The sequence below is a fragment of the Triticum aestivum genome, chromosome 2B (genome assembly GCF_018294505.1).
Source record: "Triticum aestivum cultivar Chinese Spring chromosome 2B, IWGSC CS RefSeq v2.1, whole genome shotgun sequence".
NCBI lineage: Eukaryota > Viridiplantae > Streptophyta > Magnoliopsida > Poales > Poaceae > Triticum > Triticum aestivum.
In genome coordinates this window covers 622,921,667-622,928,515 of record NC_057798.1, presented here as the reverse complement: position 1 = coordinate 622,928,515, position 6,849 = coordinate 622,921,667, and positions in this window count along the sequence as shown.

Below are 6,849 nucleotides of genomic sequence, written 5' to 3'. Positions count from 1 at the left end.
TGGTCCCCTCCCACACTTGGCCCATGCAGCCCTCCGGGGACGGTGGCCCCACTTGGTGGACCCCCGGGACCCTCCCGGTGGTCCCGGTACGTTATCGATAAAACCCGAAACTTTTCCGGTGACCAAAACAGGACTTCCCATATATAAATCTTTACCTCCGGACCATTCCGGAACTCCTCGTGACGTCCGGGATCTCATCCGGGACTCCGAACAACATTCGGTAACCACATACAAACTTCCTTTATAACCCTAGCGTCATCGAACCTTAAGTGTGTAGACCCTACGGGTTCGGGAGACATGTAGACATGACCGAGACATTCTCCGGTCAATAACCAACAACGGGATCTGGATACCCATGTTGGCTCCCACATGTTCCACGATGATCTCATAGGATGAACCACGATGTCAAGGACTCAATCGATCTCGTATACAATTCCCTTTGTCTAACGGTATTGTACTTGCCCGAGATTCGATCGTCGGTATATCGATACCTTGTTCAATCTCGTTACCGGCAAGTCTCTTTACTCGTTCCGTAACACATCATCCCGTGATCAACCCCTTGGTCACATTGTGCACATTATGATGATCTCCTACCGAGTGGGGCCAGAGATACCTCTCCGTTTACACGGAGTGACAAATCCGAGTCTCGATTCGTGCCAACCCAACAGACACTTTCGGAGATACCTGTAGTGCACCTTTATAGCCACCCATTTACGTTGTGACGTTTGGTACACCCAAAGCATTCCTACGGTATCCGGGAGTTGCACAATCTCATGGTCTAAGGAAATGATACTTGACATTAGAAAAGCTTTAGCATACGAACTACACAATCTTTGTGCTAGGCTTAGGATTGGGTCTTGTCCATCACATCATTCTCCTAATGATGTGATCCCGTTATCAGCGACATCCAATGTCCATGGTCAGGAAACCATAACCATCTATTGATCAACGAGCTAGTCAGCTAGAGGCTTACTAGGGACATGGTGTTGTCTATGTATCCACACATGTATCTGAGTTTCCTTTCACTACAATTATAGCATGGATAATAAACGATAATCATGAACAAGGAAATATAATAATAACTAATTTATTATTGCCTCTAGGGCATATTTCCAACAGTCTCCCACTTGCACTAGAGTCAATAATCTAGTTCACATCGCCATGTGATTAACACTCACACGTCACATCGCCATGTGACCAACATCCGAAGAGTTTACTAGTGTCATTAAACTAGTTCACATCATCATGTGATTAAGACTCAATGAATTCTGGGCTTTGATCATGTTTTGCTTGCAAGAGAGGTTTTAGTCAACGGGTCTACAACATTCAGATCCGTATGTACTTCGCAAATCTCTAAGTCATATTGTAAATGCTGCTTCCACACTCCACTTGGAGTTATTCCAATGGTTACTCCACTATACGCATCCGGTTTGCTACTCAGAGTCATTCGGATAGGTGTTAAAGCTTGCATCGACGTAACCCTTTACGCCGAACTCTTTATCACCTCCATAATCGAGAAACATTTCCTTATTCCTCTAAGGATAATTTTGACCGCTGTCCAATGATCCTTTCCTGGATCATTCTTGTACCCCTTGACTGACTCATGGCAAGGCACACTTCCGGTGCGGTACACAACATAGCATACTATAGAGCCTACGTCTAAAGCATAGGGGATGACCTTCGTCCTTTCTCTCTGTTCTGCCGTGGTCGAGCTTTAAGTCTTAACTTCATACCTTACATCTCAGGCAAGAACTCCTTCTTTGACTGATCCATCTTGAACACCTTCAAGATCATGTCAAGGTATATGCTCATTTGAAAGTACCATTAAGCGGTTTTGATCTATCCTCATAGATCTTGATGCTCAATGTTCAAGTAGCTTAATTCAGGTTTTCCATTGAAAAACACTTTTCAAACAACCCTATATGCTTTACAGAAAATTCTACATCATTTCTGATCAACAATATGGCAACAACATATACTTATCAGAAATTCTATAGTGCTCCCACTCACTTCTTTTGGAAATACAAGTTTCTCATAAACTTTGTATAAACCCAAAATCTTTGATCATCTTATCAAACTACATATTCCAACTCCGAGATGCTTACTCCAGTCCATGGGAGGATCCCTGGAGCTAGCATACCTTTTAGCATCCTTAGGATCGACAAAACCTTTCTGATTGTATCACATACAACCTTTCCTTACAAAAACTGGTAAGGAAACTCGTTTTGACATCCGTCTGCCAGATTTCATAAATGCAGCTAATGCTAACCTGATTCCGACGGACTTAAGCATCGCTACGGATGAGAAAATCTCATCATAGTCAACTCCTTGAACTTGTGAAAAACTCTTCGCCACAAGTCGAGCTTCATAGACGGTGACATTACCGTCCACGTCCGTCTTCTTCTTAAAGATCCATTTATCTCAATGGCTTGCCGATCATTGGGCAAGTCCACCAAAGTCCATGCTTTGTTCTGATACATGGATCCCATCTTGGATTTCATGGCTCCTAACCATTTGTCGGAATTTGGGCCCACCATCGCTTCTCCATAGCTCGTAGGTTCATTATTGTCTAGCAACATGACCTTCAAGACAGGATCACCGTACCACTCCGAAGCAGTACACGTCCTTGTCGTCCTACGAGGTTCGGTAGTGACTTGATCCGAAGCTTCATGGTCAATATCATAAGCTTCCACTTCAATTGGTGTAGGTGCCACGGGAACAACTTCCTGTGCCCTGCTACACACTGGTTGAAGTGATGGTTCAATAACCTCATCAAGTCTCCACCATCCTCCCACGCAATTCTCGAGACAAACCTTTCCTCGAGAAAGAACCCGATTCAAGAAACAATCCCTATTGCTTTCGGATCTGAATTAGGAGGTATACCCAACTGTTTTGGGTGTCCTATGAAGATGCATTTTATCCGCTTTGGGTTCGAGCTTATCAACTTGAAACTTTTTCACATAAGCGTCGTAGCCCCAAACTTTTAAGAAACAACAACTTAGGTTTCTCCAAACCATAGTTCGGTGTCGTCTCAACGGAATTACGTGGTGCCCTATTAAAGTGAACGTGCTTGTCTCTAATGCCTAACCCATGAACGATAGTGGTAATTCAATAAGAGACATCATGGTACGCACCATATCCAATAGGGTGCAACTATGATGTTCGTACACACCATCACACTATGGTGTTCCAGGCGATATTGGTTGTGAAACAATTTCCACAATGTCTTAATTGCGTGCCAAAGCTTGTAACTCAGATACTCATCTCTATGATCATATCATAGACATTTTATCCTCTTGTCACAATGATCTTCAACTTCACTCTGAAATTACTCGAACCATTCAATAATTCAGACTTGTGTATCATCAAGTAAATATACTCAACATGTACTCGAATCATCTGTGAAGTAAGAACATAACAATATTCACTGCATGCCTCAACACTCATTAGACTGCACACATCAAAATGTGTTACTTCCAACAAGTTGCTATCTTGTTCCATCTCACTGAAACCGAGGCTTTTTAGTCATCTTGCCCATGTGGTATGATTTGCATATCTCAAGTGATTCAAAATCAAGTGAGTCCAAATGATCCATCTGCATGGAGTTTCTTCATGCGTATACACCAATAGACATGGTTCGCATGTCTCAAACTTTTCAAAAACGAGTGAGTCCAAAGATCCATCAACATGGAGCTTCATCATGCGTTTTACACCAATATGACTTACATGGCAGTGCCACAAGTAAGTGGTACTATCATTACTATCTTATATCCTTTTTGGCATGAAAATGTGTATCACTACGATCGAGATTCAATAAACCATTCATTTTAGGTGCTAGACCATTGAAGGTATTATTCAAATAAACAGAGTAACCATTATTCTCCTTAAATGAATAACCGTATTGCGACAGACATAATCCAATCATGTCTATGCTCAACGCAAACACCAATAACAATTATTTAGGTTTAACACCAATCTCGATGGTAGAGGGAGCGTGCGATGCTTGATCACATCAACCTTGGAAACACTTCGAACACGTATCGTCAGCTCACCTTTAGCTAGTCTCCATTTATTCCGTAGCTTTTATTTCGAGTTACTAACACTTAGCAACCGAACCGGTATCTAATACCCTGGTGCTACTAGGAGTACTAGTAAAGTACACATTAACATAATGTATATCCAATATACTTCTATCGACCTTGCCAGCCTTCTTATCTACCAAGTATCTAGGGTAATTCTGCTCCAGTGGCTGTTCCCCTTATTACAGAAGCACTTAGTCTCGGGTTTGGGTTCAACCTTGGGTTTCTTCACTGGAGCAGCAACTGATTTGCCGTTTCATGAAGTGTCCCTTCTTGCCCTTGCCCTTCTTGAAACTAGTGGTTTCAGCAACCATCAACAATTGATTCCTTCTTGATTTCTACTTTCGCGGTGTCAAACATCATGAATACCTCAAGGATCATCATATCTATCCCTGATATGTTATAGTTCATCACGAAGCTCTAGCATCTTGGTGGCAATGACTTTGGAGAAACATCACTATCTCATCTGGAAGATCAACTCCCACTCGATTCAAGTGATTGTTACACTCAGACAATCTGAGCACAAGTTCAACGATTGAGCTTTTCTCCGTTAGTTTGCAGGCTAAGAAAATTGTCGGAGGTCTTATACCTCTTGACGTGGGCACGAGCCTGAAATCCCAATTTCAGCCCTTGAAACATCTCATATGTTTCGCGACATTTCGAAAAACGTCTTTGGTGCCTCAACTCTAAACCGTTTAACTGAACTATCACGTAGTTATCAAAACGTGTATGTCTGATGTTTGCAACATCCACAGACGACGATTGGGGTTCAGCACACTAAGCGGTGCATTAAGGACATAAGCTTTCTATTGTCCGCATAATCGCTACTGTCAACTTTCAATTATATTTTCTCTAGGAACATATCTAAACAGTTGAACTAAAGCGCGAGCTTACGACATAATTTGCAAAGATCTTTTGACTATGTTCAGGATAATTAAGTTCATCTCATGAATTCCCACTCAGATAGACATCCCTCTAGTCATCTAAGTGATTACATGATCCGAGTCAACTAGGCCGTGTCCGATCATCACGTGAGACGGACTAGTCATCATCGGTGAACATCTTCATGTTGATCATATCCACCATACGACTCATGCTCGACCTTTCGGTCTCTTGTGTTCCGAGGCCATGTCTGTACATGCTAGGCTCGTCAAGTCAACCTAAGTGTTTCGCATGTGTAAATCTGGCTTACACCCGTTGTATGTGAACGTAAGAATCTATCACACCCGATCATCACGTGGAGCTTCGAAACGACGAACTTTCGCAATGGTGCACAGTTAGGGGGAACACTTTCTTGAAATTTTAATGAGGGATCATCTTATTTACTACCGTCGTTCTGAGAAAATAAGATGCATAAACATGATAAACATCACATGCAATCAAATAGTGACATGATATGGCCAATATCACATTGCTCCATTTGATCTCCATCTTCGGGGCTCCATGATCATCATCGTCACCGGCATGACACCATGATCTCCATCATCATGATCTCCATCATCGTGTCTTCATGAAGTTGTCTCGCCAACTATTACTTCTACTACTATGGCTATCGGTTAGCAATAAAGTAAAGTAATTACATGGCGTTGTTTTATGACACGCAGGTCATACAATAAATTAAGACAACTCCTATGGCTCCTGCCGGTTGTCATACTCATCGACATGCAAGTCGTGATTCCTATTACAAGAACATGATCAATCTCATACATCACATATCATTCATCACATTCTTCTTGGCCATATCACATCACATAGCATACCCTGCAAAAACAAGTTAGACGTCCTCTAATTGTTGTTTGCATGTTTTACGTGGCTGCTATGGGTTTCTAGCAAGAACGTTTCTTACCTACGCAAAACCACAATGTGATATGCCAATTGCTATTTACCCTTCATAAGGACCCTTTTCATCGAATCCGTTCCGACTAAAGTGGGAGAGACTGGCACCCGCTAGCCACCTTATGCACCAAGTGCATGTCAGTCGGTGGAACCTGTCTCACGTAAGAGTACGTGTAAGGTCGGTCCGGGCCGCTTCATCCCACAATACCATCGAAACAAGATTGGACTAGTGACGGTAAGCATATTGAACAAAATCAACGCCCACAACTACTTTGTGTTCTACTCGTGCAAAGAATCTACGCAATAGACCTAGCTCATGATGCCATTGTTGGGGAACGTAGCAGAAATTCAAAATTTTCCTACGTGTCACCAAGATCTATCTATGGAGAAACCAGCAACGAGGGGAAGGAGAGTGCATCTACATACCCTTGTAGATCGCTAAGCGGAAGCGTTCAAGAGAACGGGGTTGAAGGAGTCGTACTCGTCGTGATCCAAATCACCGGAGATCCTAGTGCCGAACGGACGGCACCTCCGCGTTCAACACACGTACATCCCGGTGACGTCTCCCATGCCTTGATCCAGCAAGGAGAGAGGGAGAGGTTGAGGAAGACTCCATCCAGCAGCAGCACGATGGCGTGGTGGTGGTGGAGGAGCGTGGCAATCCTACAGGGCTTCGCCAAGCACCGCGGGATATGAGGAGAAAGGGAGGTAGGGTTGCGCCAACAGGAGAAGAAACTCATGTCTTGGGCTGCTCCTATGCCTCCACTATATATAGGGGGAAGGGGGGCTGCGCCCCCACCTAGGTTTCCATCCCCTAGGGGCGGCGGACAGCCCTAGATCCCATCTAGGCGGGCGGCCAAGGGGGGAGAGGGGGAAACTTGCCCCCCAAGCAAGGTGGGGCGCCCCCTCCCCAAACCCTAGGCGCCTTGGGCCC